The sequence below is a fragment of the Peromyscus maniculatus genome, chromosome 4 (genome assembly GCF_049852395.1).
Source record: "Peromyscus maniculatus bairdii isolate BWxNUB_F1_BW_parent chromosome 4, HU_Pman_BW_mat_3.1, whole genome shotgun sequence".
In the NCBI taxonomy this organism is placed as follows: Eukaryota; Metazoa; Chordata; class Mammalia; order Rodentia; family Cricetidae; genus Peromyscus; species Peromyscus maniculatus.
The window spans coordinates 91,834,098-91,847,863 of record NC_134855.1 but is presented as its reverse complement, the minus strand read 5'-3'; the positions used below and the strand labels follow the sequence as shown (position 1 = coordinate 91,847,863).

At 38.5% G+C, this 13,766-nt stretch overlaps 1 long non-coding RNA gene across 1 annotated transcript in view; it reads right to left on the bottom strand.

Annotated features, from left to right (window-relative positions):
* LOC121828779 (uncharacterized) overlaps nucleotides 1-13,766 on the bottom strand; it is a 38,791-nt gene that overhangs the window by 23,662 nt on the left and 1,363 nt on the right. The window contains exon 2 of the long non-coding RNA XR_013050645.1: nucleotides 11,326-11,392. This is a non-coding gene — a long non-coding RNA (uncharacterized LOC121828779). The remainder of the gene's footprint in view (nucleotides 1-11,325; nucleotides 11,393-13,766) is intronic.

Genomic DNA, 13,766 nt, shown 5'->3' with positions numbered 1-13,766 from the left:
TTGATCCAACATAGAGAAGGGATGTTGGAATCTAGGGGTATTGCCAAGTGAGTATGTGTAATTTAGATAGCTTATCTCTACATCCTAACCATAAATACACACTTTACAACCAAACCTCTGGAATTACCCAGATGGTGTAGCCCATCTGGTTACACAGCATATATAAACATGCCAACTACATGCCAAAATCAGACTGTTCTTCCACACAGATGTATATTTGGTACTGTTGAGGAAAAAAATCATCCAGGAGTTTCTCATTATACAGTCAAATGCCTAAATCCAAACAAAATCATGAGCAATAGTGTTACAGAAATTAATATTGTCATTTAGGTGAGTTCATTCCAGCTAAAACACCATATACAGCCACAACATACCTCTTATTTTGCAGGATGGGACAGAAGACCTGGGTTTTCTATTTGTACTGTCACAATCTTTCACTTACTTTGACTCTTTAGAACAGTGGTTCTCAACCTTCCTAAAGGCTTTGACCCTTTTAATACAGCTCCCCATGTTGTGGTGACCTCAAACATAAAATTATTTTGCTGCTACTTCATAACTATAATTTCGCTACTGTTGTGAGTTGTAATGTAAGTATTTGATCTGCAGAATGGTTTATGTCAAACCCCTGTGAAAGGGTTGTTCAACCCCCAGGGGGTCACGACCCATGGGTTGAGAACTACTCATTTGGAGGCTAAGTCAGAAAGCATGTAACAATTCCAGTGCAACAGAGGCACCAATAGCATGAAATGGTCCTCAGAAGGCCAACAATTCCTGTGAAAATGTCTTAGGATTACTTTAGTTCCCTGTGAAAATGTTCGCATAGCAAATATATTTAATAAATAGAAATATATCTTAAATATTTTCCAAATGACTGCTAATCACAAAATGTAAATATAGGTAAATGTTTTATGGGCATACATAAAAATATAAACACCACAATGACCTATAAATTGAATTTTCAAATCTACTTACTAGGAAGGAGTTATGTAAGTTAATTTAATTGTATGTAAGTTACTCAATTACTATAGTAAACAGATGGAGAAAAGATGGCTAAGATTCACCACCCTTACAATGTATTTATGTGGTTCCTCCACTCAAGGTGTCAAATGTCTTGTCCTGCATGCTTCCTTGAGCTGTCTGGGAGCTTGCCTTGGAGGCTGGAGTTGTGTAGTTACAGTGGTGTGTGTTCATAGGCTGGGGCTCACAAAGTGTTGGGAACATTCTTCCCTTGCTAAATGAAAACTTTGGGCTAGCTGCTAAGGAATGAAGACCATAGGCAAGTGTTGCTGGAGGGCTTCTCTCCAGGTTCCCCAAGCCACGCAGTCCCACAATCCACATATAAAATAATCACTCAGACACTTATATTACTTATAAACTGTATGGCTGTGGCAGGCTTCTTGCTAACTGTTCTTATATCTTAAATTAACCCATTTCTGTAAATCTATACCTTGCCACATGGCTGGTGGCTTACCGGCGTCTTTACATGCTGCTTGCTTGTCCTGGCGGTGGCTGCAGTGTCTCTCCCCTTCTTCCTGTTTCCCCAATTCTCCTCTCTCCTTGTCCCGCCTATACTTCCTGTCTGGTCACTGGCCATCAGTGTTTTATTTATATAGAACGATATCCACAGCAGGCAAGAGCCAAATTGTCCCAGCTGGAGTCATCCTAGACCAGCCACTTCCCTGCCCACTCACCAGCTGATTCCAGGAAGCCCAACTCAGAACAGCGGAGACTAGCACAGACTAAAGGAAACTCATTAGAGAACTTGCTTACCTGATTCATGGGCTTATGAGAAATAGAAAATGGTTGTTTGAAACTGATAAGTCCTCTTTCGGCAGAATGGATTACTAATAGGGTTAGTCCTAGACAATTTTTCCACACCAAAACAAAGCCAATATCTTGGTTGCCCATAAGTATCAGCTATCTTAATATTTAAAGATATTAATGTTCCTCAGATTTATACATGGAACTTGAAAGCGCAGCTACAGATTTGGCAAAAAGGCAGAGCAGATGCGATTCACTATGGAGACAGGTAACAGGACAAGTTTGAAAACACAGTGGGGAACTTAATGAGAGTCTGTCTAAAATATGAGAGGGGGGAGGGGGAGAAAGACAGGGGAGAGAGGGAGGGAGGAAGGCGAGGAGGAAAGGAGGAAGGGGAGGAAGAGGAAAGGAGGGATGCAGAGGGATACAGGGGAAGAAGGGGAGGGGAGGGAGAACCACACACTTAATTATTACTATCAGAAGGCATAGGGTCAGACAGATTTAAAGAGGAGAGTACTGCTTCTGGCCTTTTAAATTCACATCAGTCCCTGTTGGCAATATTTTAACTGGACTTACTCTAAATTTGACTTAAGGATTAAAATATTAATATTTAATAAGAGAGTAAGAGAATCACTGTGGCAAGCCCAAATCCTTCCCAAGAATATTGTGAATCCCACAAATGCCCTAAAATGAGAAAGAATTAAAGGTATATATGATTTCATGTTGGTTCATGACTGTTGGCTCTTGGTGAATGCTGTAGGCTTTTGCCACATCACTAGGAGGAAAGGGGCCAGAGGGAACTTCACTGTCACTGTGGTGCCAGCCTTTGCACTCCTTAATAAAGCAATTAAATTAAAGATTCAGAATGTACAAATCTTTACACTGAGATAACCACTGAGCAATCAATGATAATTAAAAAAATCAATCGCTCGTCTGTAGTAATTCAATTTGCCCACTTAGATATAATTGATATTGTTCGCAACTAATTATCCAAGAAAGGGCGCTAAGGGACTTTTAGAGACTAGAGGAATTGAGCCAAAGATTCTTCCTAATTTGAAATGGGACTGAATGCCATGTTGTCTCAAAAAACTGATTAAGTCTTCCCTAGAAACGTAGTATTGAACAAACTCAAATGAAGTCAGGAAATCAGGGTTTCATTAGAAGCAGTTTAAAAGGGTACCTCGTGCTTCCTGGGTTACCATAGGCAAACTGTGGGACCTCTCTTCCGGTTCCCTCCTCCCTAAAACAGACATAATGGCTGCATCTATCACCATGGAGGTGTAAGCCTGGTTACTCCTAACAGTATTTAGAATGCGTCTGTTCTCCAGTGGGCCTCGCATCAGTGTTATTCCTCATTGTTGGTTGACACTGTCTGTACAAGGAATGCTCAAAGTCACCCATCTCGAGTGTATTGCATTGTTTTCCATACTTTATATTCAAGGGCTATTGAGACTTACACACACACACATACACACACACACACACACACACACACACACACACACACACACACATTGTGAAGTTTTATATTCTTCTTTGGAAAAAATAAGTAACTGAAATAAGGAAATGTTAAGTTCACATTTGCCATGTGGCTTATATGGTAACAAGTGATTGAGCCAAGACACCTGTCTTTCTTAGTGACCATTGGTGCCTCAGCAATGGGGAGAAATAACAATAAAATAATCCAGGTCCTTCTTATCACTGGTGCTTAGCTTTGCTACAGCCCCCAGGCAGTCTAAATGGCATGTTATCAAGCTCTATGACTATGCCACCACTTATTTGTTCTGATATTCAATGCAAAAGTGTCAGAGCTATCTGTACTTAAGTACACCAAATTACTGACTCCGGGGGCTGGAAAATACACTGAGAAACTATTCGCTATATGAACCCATATCCTGGATAAGAATCTATGGCCCTTGTAGATGCAAACCTTTCTAAATTCTAGAGAACAGATGTTGAACTATAGTCTACATTAAGCACTACACTCTCCTGAGAATTTCTTTTATTTTTTGCTCTCTGGCTTCAGTGTCAGGACATGTGCATTTGTTCTTTGAAGAGCTTTCTGACCCAGACTGCATTTCCTCAGCTTCTCTCCTTATCTCACACCTGAATCTCCCAATGCCAAGAAAACAGCTTTGTCTGAATAGTGCCTGTTGATCTCATCAATGGAATTTTAGAGAACTAAGTGATAATTTCTATCTATTTAAGGAATGATGGTATGGAATCAGTATTTCTAGACAGCAAGTTTTTTCACTACTGTGGAATAATTAAACAAAACTGAGGGGAGAAAGGGAGCTTCCCACTGTGATGGTTAGATGTAAAAAGAAGACAAAGACATTAAATACAAATTTCAGATAAAAAGTGAATGTTTTAGTGTATGCCCCTCAACATTTTTACTTGCTAAATCTCTCATTTGTGTTTGTGCTTGATTGCTTTTCCTTTCTTATCACTATTTGACTGCTTGTTCTAGAAACCGACTTACGGGGTACTTCATTAAAGCAGCTATTATTAAACACTTGTCACGCTAGGAAGCTGAGGGTGACTTCTAGCATTAACACCTTGGAGATGGCGGTTCTAGTGTTGGTAGTTAATTCTGTGATCTCAAAATACCAGGAGAAAAATTATCCCTTAGAGAATGCAGAATCTGGAAAGTGTTTCTGACAGGTCTGCCGCATTCCTACACCACCAACCAGTGCCACTAGGGTCCTCTCCTCTTCCACCTCTTTGACATGTGCACAAACTGTATTAATCAGCTGGATGATGGCGGTGGTGAGTGGAGCTGATGAGGGGCTCCACTGTACTGACTGCGCATGAGGTGGGAGAAATGGGAACCAGAACGTGGACCCTCAGTCCCAACCACATATCACCTATGTCTCCAGCTAAGGTAATTTCCTACACCTTGTTACTCAGAAATGATCTGAGAAGTTGAAGAAGTTTAGCAACACTGAGTGTCATGACCCTGATTCTTTGGTCCCATTCCTGAAGTACAAATTTATAATTTATAATTTCTAGAGATGAGACCTAGGAATTTCTGTTTTTAAAATTCTTCTTCAGTAAAACTGGTATCAAACAATTCTGACATCCATTGGACTTGACTGATATAAGCACATTTCAGAATCAGTCTCTGAATTCTACCTTCAGATCTAACTTAGAGAGTGAGATGTTCTTGTTCATTGTCCTCCTGTGTTTCCATATATCCAATAAACAAATAAATAATCAAGGAGGAAAGAGAGTCAAGAAAAAGAATAGCATACGTTATGATATTACAGGACTCAGTGAAATCATGAATAACCGTCACTGGACACCACAGTCAGAGCAGCAGTAGTTACTTGTGTGTATTGCTGTCCAGATCCAAAGCTTGATATTACTACTGAAGCAGCTGTACTGACAATCTACTTTTATTTCCAAATAACCTATTTAACACACTTCATTTTACCATTATCTTCCATGATGAAAGAGGTTGCCTGCTGAAAAGAGGGGCTAGAATTGATGCCATGTAGTAAAAGATTCTAGCTGCATATTTCTTGGCCCTAGAGAAGGCACAAAAACTCTGACAGTGGATGAAGATAATGTGTGATGCTCAAGATAGAGTTGACTTTGATGGACACTGGGATCAACATAGGGGAACAGTTTTGAAGTGGCAGCAGCATACATGCTGAGCCCTTTTGATGATGGACAATTGCTCTCTGAACACCCTTTCATTACTGAGACAAAAGCAGTCCATGTAAACATAGGTCAACATTTTTCTTTAACATAAGCACATGGGTTATTTAGAACATGGTTCTCAGAGCTGGGATGTTTTGGTTGGTTGCTTGGGTTTTTTTTCTTTTTGAGATAGAATCTCACTATGTTGCCCGGGCTGGATGAGAGATCACTAGTCTTCTGTCGCAAGTATATTTTTCTAATAGTAAAATTAATGTTTATTAAACAAAATTCAGAAAATACTATATAAAGATAAAGTTAATATCACTACTAATTACCATCTGGAGGTAATAAAAATCAACATTTTGATGCACTTCTTTCAGGTATTTTTCAATTATATTTTTATTAATCCTTTGAAAATTTCATACATGCATACAATGTATTTTGATCATATTCACTCTCCTATTTCTCCCTATAACTCTTTCCCAATCCACCCCAGATTTCTCCAACTCCTCCCAATTTCCATGTACTCTTTTAAATTTTTTATAACAAACCAATTCCAAGTTGTACTGCCCATATACACATGGATGTAGGGGCATCTACCTGGGTGCGATTGACCTACACTGGGTCATACACTAAAATAAAATAAAAAACAACTGAATTTTCCTCCCCAAAAAGCTATCCCATGGGGAACTCACAAGCCTCAAAGGTGAACTTATTACTATTATTTTACTAAATGGACAAAGTATCAAATTGTCCTCTAGATTCATATCTCTGTACCCATCAATCAGTTTACCCCTCAGACCTCAGACAAGTTTCTTTGTATAGTGGCCAGTGGCTGACATGGACATGCACAACCAGTCAAAGGGCAGAGAACAAATATCTGTGGGGTACTAAGCCACTATTAGGGTATCAAGATCACTACCCCTACTCCCATAAGGCTTGGGAACCAATGCAGAAGAGAGGGGCAGAAAGATGGCAAGAGCCAGGAGTCAGGGATGACCAGAGTGACACAATGTCTTTGGACATGACAGGACCTACACCCTGTGACTGCTTGCACAAGACAAGCTTGAGTAAAGCCAGTCAACACTGCAGCCTGGAGGAAGGAGCTCACAAGCCACCAACAACAACAGAGGCATTATTGACAGTTGACTGCTGTTTTCAAGTGTTTGATGTGAATGAAAATATCTTTAATACAATTCATACAACTCAACAGATACGATTTCTGAATCATGCTTTTTCACTTACCTTGCAAATTTCTAAACTACTGCTAACAGTTCTCAAAAGCCATAATTTTAAATGTTGACAGTATTCTACCATACCAATATTACATAATTTGTTTCCCTATTCTTGGAGTTCGGGGAAATTTTATATCATTTTTGCTGTAGTAAGTATTAAGAGCTAAGTTTCTTATTTATACTTGACCACAGGGAAACCTGACTTGGATTAAATGTTTGCTGCAGAACTAAAACTGAAAGGACTCCATGCTCTGCTTATCTGTTTTTCACAAACCACAAATGCTACTCTGCTGTAGCACCGTTGATCAGTGCCAACACCATATTTGCTACTTCAGTACATTGGATTTTATGCTCTTCATTCAAAAGCAAACACTACTGACAGTATTGGCAGATGTATGTTGTCCCACAGTGGGGGTAGATGGGAGTGAGAAAGTGAATCGCCACCCCTGTAGCCCCCTTCTTCATTTTTGCTGCTTCTCATCATACCAACTAGAGTGCTTGTTACTGATGGCATCACTTCCTGGTTTGATCCATATGAAGACAAAGCTTTCACACTTGGGATACTCAGACAGTGTTCTCTTCATTTTACATTTCAGTGCCTCCCCCTCTTTTTTGACCTGATTCTTATCTCCTCCCCTCCCCATATATGTCTGTGCAAATGTTCTCTCTCACTCTGTATCGATCTCTCTATCTCTGCCTCTTTCTCTGATTAGCCTTTGATTTTCAATATAAAATGCTGTATTTTTAGTTCTGCTGTGCCATATAGGTAAAAAAAAAAATAAGAGGCACCCTGTGGTCATCCTTCCACATTGTGTGTATGATAAAGAAAATTAATACTAGTTTACCCAAAGAAACCAGGCTTGAAACCCAGAAGGCCAAGTACCAACTTGGGTTCGAAACTCCATTGCTAACTTCAAGTCTGACCTCAGACAAGTTACATTCTCTCTCCTTGTGTTTCGCTCCTTGTTTCTCTCCATCTCTGTCTCTCTTTTCCTCTGTGTGTATGTGACTTGTTTTAATAATATTTTTCTTCTTTGGGAACTTTATACAAAATATTTTTTGTATAAATATTTTGTAGAAATATTCTTTCCCTTCCTCCAATTCCTTCAAGATCATCCCCCACCTTCCTTGCTACCACCTAATCTCATGTTCTTTCTCTCTTAAAATAGGAAAAGAAAAAAAAAACAGACTAGAGTCCACGTTGTACAGACTGATGACACCTGAGAATGAGGCCTGCCCTGGGGTATATTGTTACACCCAGCATTACATTGAAGAAAATGATCGTTTTCTCTGCCAACAGCTAACGGTTGTGAATAGCTGCCTGGCTATGGGTGAAACTTCACGGCCACTTCCCCTCCTCCATGCTGGGAGTTTGCCAGGCTTGAGACTGCAGGTCTTGTGCATGGTGTCAACCTCTGTGAGTTCATATGTCCATCTGCCCTGTGTCTGAAAACTGCTATTTTCTTGAAGTTAAGCACCATCTCTGGCTCTTACATTCTTTCTGCCCCTCTTCCATATAGATTCCTGAGTCTTGACAGGAGGGGTGTCATAGAGACATCCCAAATATTAACCACATTCCACCTTTATTAAATAATCTTGGATATTCTTTCCAGTTCTGACAGATCATACTTCTGAACATACATGTTCAGAGCATAATATCTCTGAATAGTTATTCTTTAAAAAATAAAAAACTTGTTTGGAGGCATTTCTTTTTTTTTTTTTTTTTTTTTTTGGTTTTTCGAGACAGGGTTTCTCTGTGTAGCTTTGCGCCTTTCCTGGAACTCACTTGGTAGCCCAGGCTGGCCTCGAACTCACAGAGATCCGCCTGGCTCTGCCTCCCGAGTGCTGGGATTAAAGGCGTGCGCCACCACCGCCCGGCCAATTGGAGGCATTTCTTTATGAATATCAAATGTCTTTGCTTACATCCCTTGCACAATTCTAACCCAAGAGAGAGAATGTCCATAAAGAAGCCCTGTCTTGGAGCTTTCTGGTCTTTTTTTTTTTTTTTTAAGATTCATTTATTTATTTTGTATACAGCATGTATGACTGCAGGCCAGATGAGGGCACCAGATCTCATTACAGATGGCTGTGAGCCACCATGTGGTTGCTGGGAATTGAACTCAAGACCTCTGGAAGAGCAGTCAGGGCTGGAGAGCTTTCTGGTCTTAATCTGTCAACAAGGACATCTTTCCTTGATACTGTAGCATTCAAAGCTGCTACTCTGGGTGCTTGCTGGCCCTAGATTCTGAATCCAAGAGTAATTTACAGTTTTTTATCTGAGCTTCAACTTGCCACAAGAGTGGGTATAAAATGTTAGATATTATAGTAACAGAAATTAATTGTGACAATATATTATTAAGCCCGATTCTTGTGTTGATGTGTTTTCTGTGTTTGTATTTGTCTCTTTTCCATTGACTCTCTAGAAAACTCATTAAGAAAAGAAAAGTAATCTCTTTAGACTGACCTAGCCAACCCGGAATTAACTAGAAATCCTGAGACCAGCATCTATAAATCATACACCTCATTTCACTGTTTTTCATATAACAGTGTTTTCAGGATTAGAAGTAGTAGCTTCCAAACTTGGTTGTGTAGGTTGCATTACTGTGCTATTTTAAGCAGACAGAAGGAACTATGTATGCATTTTAAAATGGTTTTAGCTGCAGTTTTACCCACAAAAAAAATTTTACCTTGGCAACTTTGGCCCAGTCTACACATTAACTGGCTGACATTGAAAAAGTTATTTACCCTCTTGGGTACTGAATTTCTTTAACTATAAAATGAGGGGGTGGATTGGATATTCTCTATGTTTCCTTCCAAATCTAAGGCTTTATTATTGTCTGTGACTTTATGGCCAGTTATGCCTAGGGCTATATAACAGAGAAAATTGCAGAACATGAAAAACTGTTAGGACTTAGCAAAGAAGGGAAATGACCATTCATCAGGAAATGGGGGAGTGTTAGAAAGCAGAGTGGAGCTCCCTGAGCAACTTAAGTCTGAAAAGAAAGTTAAATGTGGGCTTTTGCAGTCTTGTGGGATAAAGAAAAACACTAGAATGCCATATTTTCCCAATTGCTGTTCTGAAAGAGGATCCCTGGATAGGTTGCTTTCTAAAACAAGATGATACACACACACACACACACACACACACACACACACACACACACGCACACACACACACACACACACACACACACACACACACAAAGATACACATAAAACACCTGATAATCTGTTGTTTATTCTTGTATTTAATATAAAGTCTTCTCTTAGCATTTTCATCAAAGAAAATTCTGAAAGTTAACAATCTATATCTTAGTGACTACCTGTAGCATGCTAATTTTGTCCCTTACTTTCACCACTAGAAATATGTATCTTAGTTCTTTCAGATTGCTATAAGACAATGCAATTTACTAGTGGTTTTATAAACTGCAGCAATTTACTTATCATAGTTCCAACATTAAGGTACCAGCAGATTTACAGTCGGAAAAGGCACAATTTCCCTGTGTACACCAGGAGAAGGGGAAAGATCTCTTGAGTCTCTGTTATTTAAACCTCTTAATGCCATCACCATGGAGATCAGGATCCCAGCACAAGAATTTCAAGGATCACATTCATTTCAGTACATCCTCATGAAGTCATATGCATGTGATTCTGTATGAAGAAGAGCTTAAAAGCTGATGTGAAGTCCCACAAATTCTATTAGTGATAATATGAGAAAATGAGACATTCATCTTCATTATTAGTCTAAATCATGATATAGTCATCCAAAATAATCTGTTGCAGCATCTAAGGCCGTATCAGGCCTTCACCTTTCTACTAAAGAAAAAGTCTCAAAGTGTACAGCATACCTTGGAAACTTTCAGGAAAAAAAAAAAAAGCTTCAGACTTGAGCCCAAATCTTTTGCAACTAATCAAAATGCAGGAAATTGCAAGATGGTGTGTGAAGCTCTGGTAAGCCCCCTTTGAATAAAAGAAGTTCAATAATTGTTACATTAAAATGTTAAGTATAGTACATGTCATACTTGGTTGCTGGATTTTAACTCAATTTGTTATATGATATATCTTTGCAATTCTCCTCTTCTTCTAAAACAGTTTGTTGAACACAAATAAATCACAAGCAACTATCTGAAAAATAGTTACACAATATCAATCCATTTTATTTGTAACCTAGTCACTTCTGATTATAATAGACTACTGAAATGCTGGGCTTCTGTGAGCACCAAATAAAAAAGTGTCTACACTGAGGGGGCTGGTGAAGAGAAGGAGCAAGCATTTTACATACATACATTCCTTTCAGCTTAGGAAGTTTCAGGAGGGGCTTCTTCAGTAGATAAGGCAAGATAAGCACCGTGCTCACACAGTTTGGCATTTTATTTAACTAACACCTGCAGAGCGCTTACTATGTGCCAGGCCCTGCAATGCTTTATAAATGTTAGTTCTTGATCTTTTTTCATAAGAACCTCACAAAATAGACAATATTCTCATGATCATTTCAGGGAACTGAGGTAGAGGAGTTCAGCTACTTGTTTGAGGCCCTCACCTAACAAGCAGCAGATCTCAGGGTGTCTGCTTCTCAAAGGAGCTCATTATTTAAAGAGGGGGTTGGGTTACCCCCTCTTTAATGCTCTAGATGACCAAGGCCCCTCAGCATGTCACTTCCCCACTGTGAAAGCACCGTTCTTACCTTCTGGAGCTTCCATCTCTGTAGTCTAGTGATAGTTTCCCAGGCTGCACCTCCCCTCTCGGATCGCCTTTGGATAGAAGATATGATAAAATTAACATGAAAGGATTTTAAGGATAATCTCTAGAATAACTTTTTTTTTTGACAAGTTGAGGCTGGTGATCTAAATTTAGAAGAAAATGACAAGATGTTAGAGATTTTTGTCTCATTGGAGCTGAGCTCCTAACCACTTTTATCATTTGTATGAAACCATCTTTGGTTTTGTGTTTGTAAACTGATGGGAATGAGTTCTCATGGGCTTTAGAGAATAAAAGATATCCATTCCTATAAATATGTTGCCAAAGGACATTAGAAGGTGTCATCTAAGCAATCCAAAGAAGCAATATAAGAAGACTTGCTTAGAGCCACTAAGATGGCTGAGCAGGCAAAGGCATTTGGTGTCAACCCTGACAACCTGGGTTCTACTACTAAGATCAGCATGGTGGAAGGAGAGAACAGACTCCAGCAAGTTGTCCTCTCATCTACACACACACTCGCACACACATAAAAGAAATAAATGTAACAAAAAGGAATTTTTAAAGAAATTGTGCTTGAAGGGTTGTTTGCCATAGCAAAAACTTTAAAGAGGGCTATTCACCCATGAGCAGACAAACACTCATGCAATGGAACACAAGGTAATCATTAAAAAGAATAAGGTATACCCATCCATCTGTATTTACATTTTATATATATATACATATACATATACATATACATATATATTATATAGTGTGTGTGTAAGCAAAATCCATTCATAGTATTATGATATTCATATGTATCACACAAGATCACACAGCAATATTTGTTTTGTAGATCTATAACATTCAGACATGTTCAGACTCATATAGGGAAAATCCACAAGCCACTTAGAATGTGTGCTAGAGAATGTTCTGAAGGCAAGGGTGGTGAAAAGGAAATCAATTTTTACTTTACGGCCTTCCACTTGCTTTTGGTGGGTAAGACTCACCAAAGCACAGACAAGCATATGGAAACTATTAAATGATTGGACAGAGACTGGGAAATAATCTACTATAAATAAGCTGTATATTAGCTTGACAATCTGAGTCATGATGCATATTACATATTACATTACTCACCAAATCATTCATAACTATGTATAAATTACTGTACTAGTTTTATCAAGCTTCTTTTGTGCTAATGTTATGGATTTGCAGGTTTAATGTTCATTAAGTCTTAAAGAGGGAGGAAACTGTCCTCCAAAGACTGGCAAGCAAAGAGTTAGTGTAGTTATTTTATTCTTATCTATCCCTTTTAGAAACATATATACAAATTTACATGGACTATCACCATATCTCATGTTGTTAAAATAAAAATTTTGTATGTTTAACCTGGAGTACATATGGAAGCTAGGAAACTGAAAATACATCATTGGAAAGTGAATGTCTTGAGGAAAGGTAGATAGTAAAACACAGGTAAAATGAAAATAGAAAAGGGGACATTTGGGGTAGAAGGCTTCAAGCATACAGGAGGGTAGAGAATGGGAAATGAAGTGTTAATGGAATTCTTACCCAAATGATATATATCCACATGTCTGAGTATTTTGTCTGCCTATACATATAACATATGCATGCAGTGCCTGCTTAGGCCAGAAATTGGTATTGGATCCCTGGGTTTACAGAAGGTTATGACTTGCCTTATGTGTGCTGAGCCATCTCTCCAACACCTCTAAATTCTTTTTGGTCAACTCCTCACTCGAAGTACATAAACAAAACATGAATCTTTTTTTTAAAAATTCACCCTTACCTTGTACAAGGTACTTGGACATTTCCTGATTTATTCTAGTAGTTATCTTTTTTCAAAAAAAAAAATTGGTCATGGCTTCAGAATGGATTGCACCATTTATAGAACATGCCAGATTTTAAAACACATAGACAAAAGCTCCCACACATATCAAATAAAGAGCCAAAATGTTAACTAAATTGAAAACATGCTTTAGTTTAGTTTTTCATTAGTTATAAATTTCATATTGTTCCTCCCAGTTTTAGTGACTTGTACTCTTGAACAGGGGTAGAAATTCCTGTCCTGTGGCTAGATGACATCTGGCCAGAGCAATAGGATGTGTGATAAGACAGAAACCAGAACAGCTGGAAATCTGGGAGTTAAGACTGTCTTCACCAATATTGAATAGTTTTTGGTCACCTATTTGACATTATATTATGTACTATATTAAACTCACATTTTCAGTCTCTCAGAAGACAGCTTGTATTTTGTAGTTGTAAAATAATTTTTGTGTTGTCTAATGATATGAGTTAATTTTAAACAAGGGTTTATGAAATGTGAGATGCTGTGAGGAAAATGAGGATCAATTTTTGCTTCCCTAGAGGAAGTATGGTGCTTTTAATAATTGATGCTAATAAATGGTCTATAATTCTTTCATAAGTTAA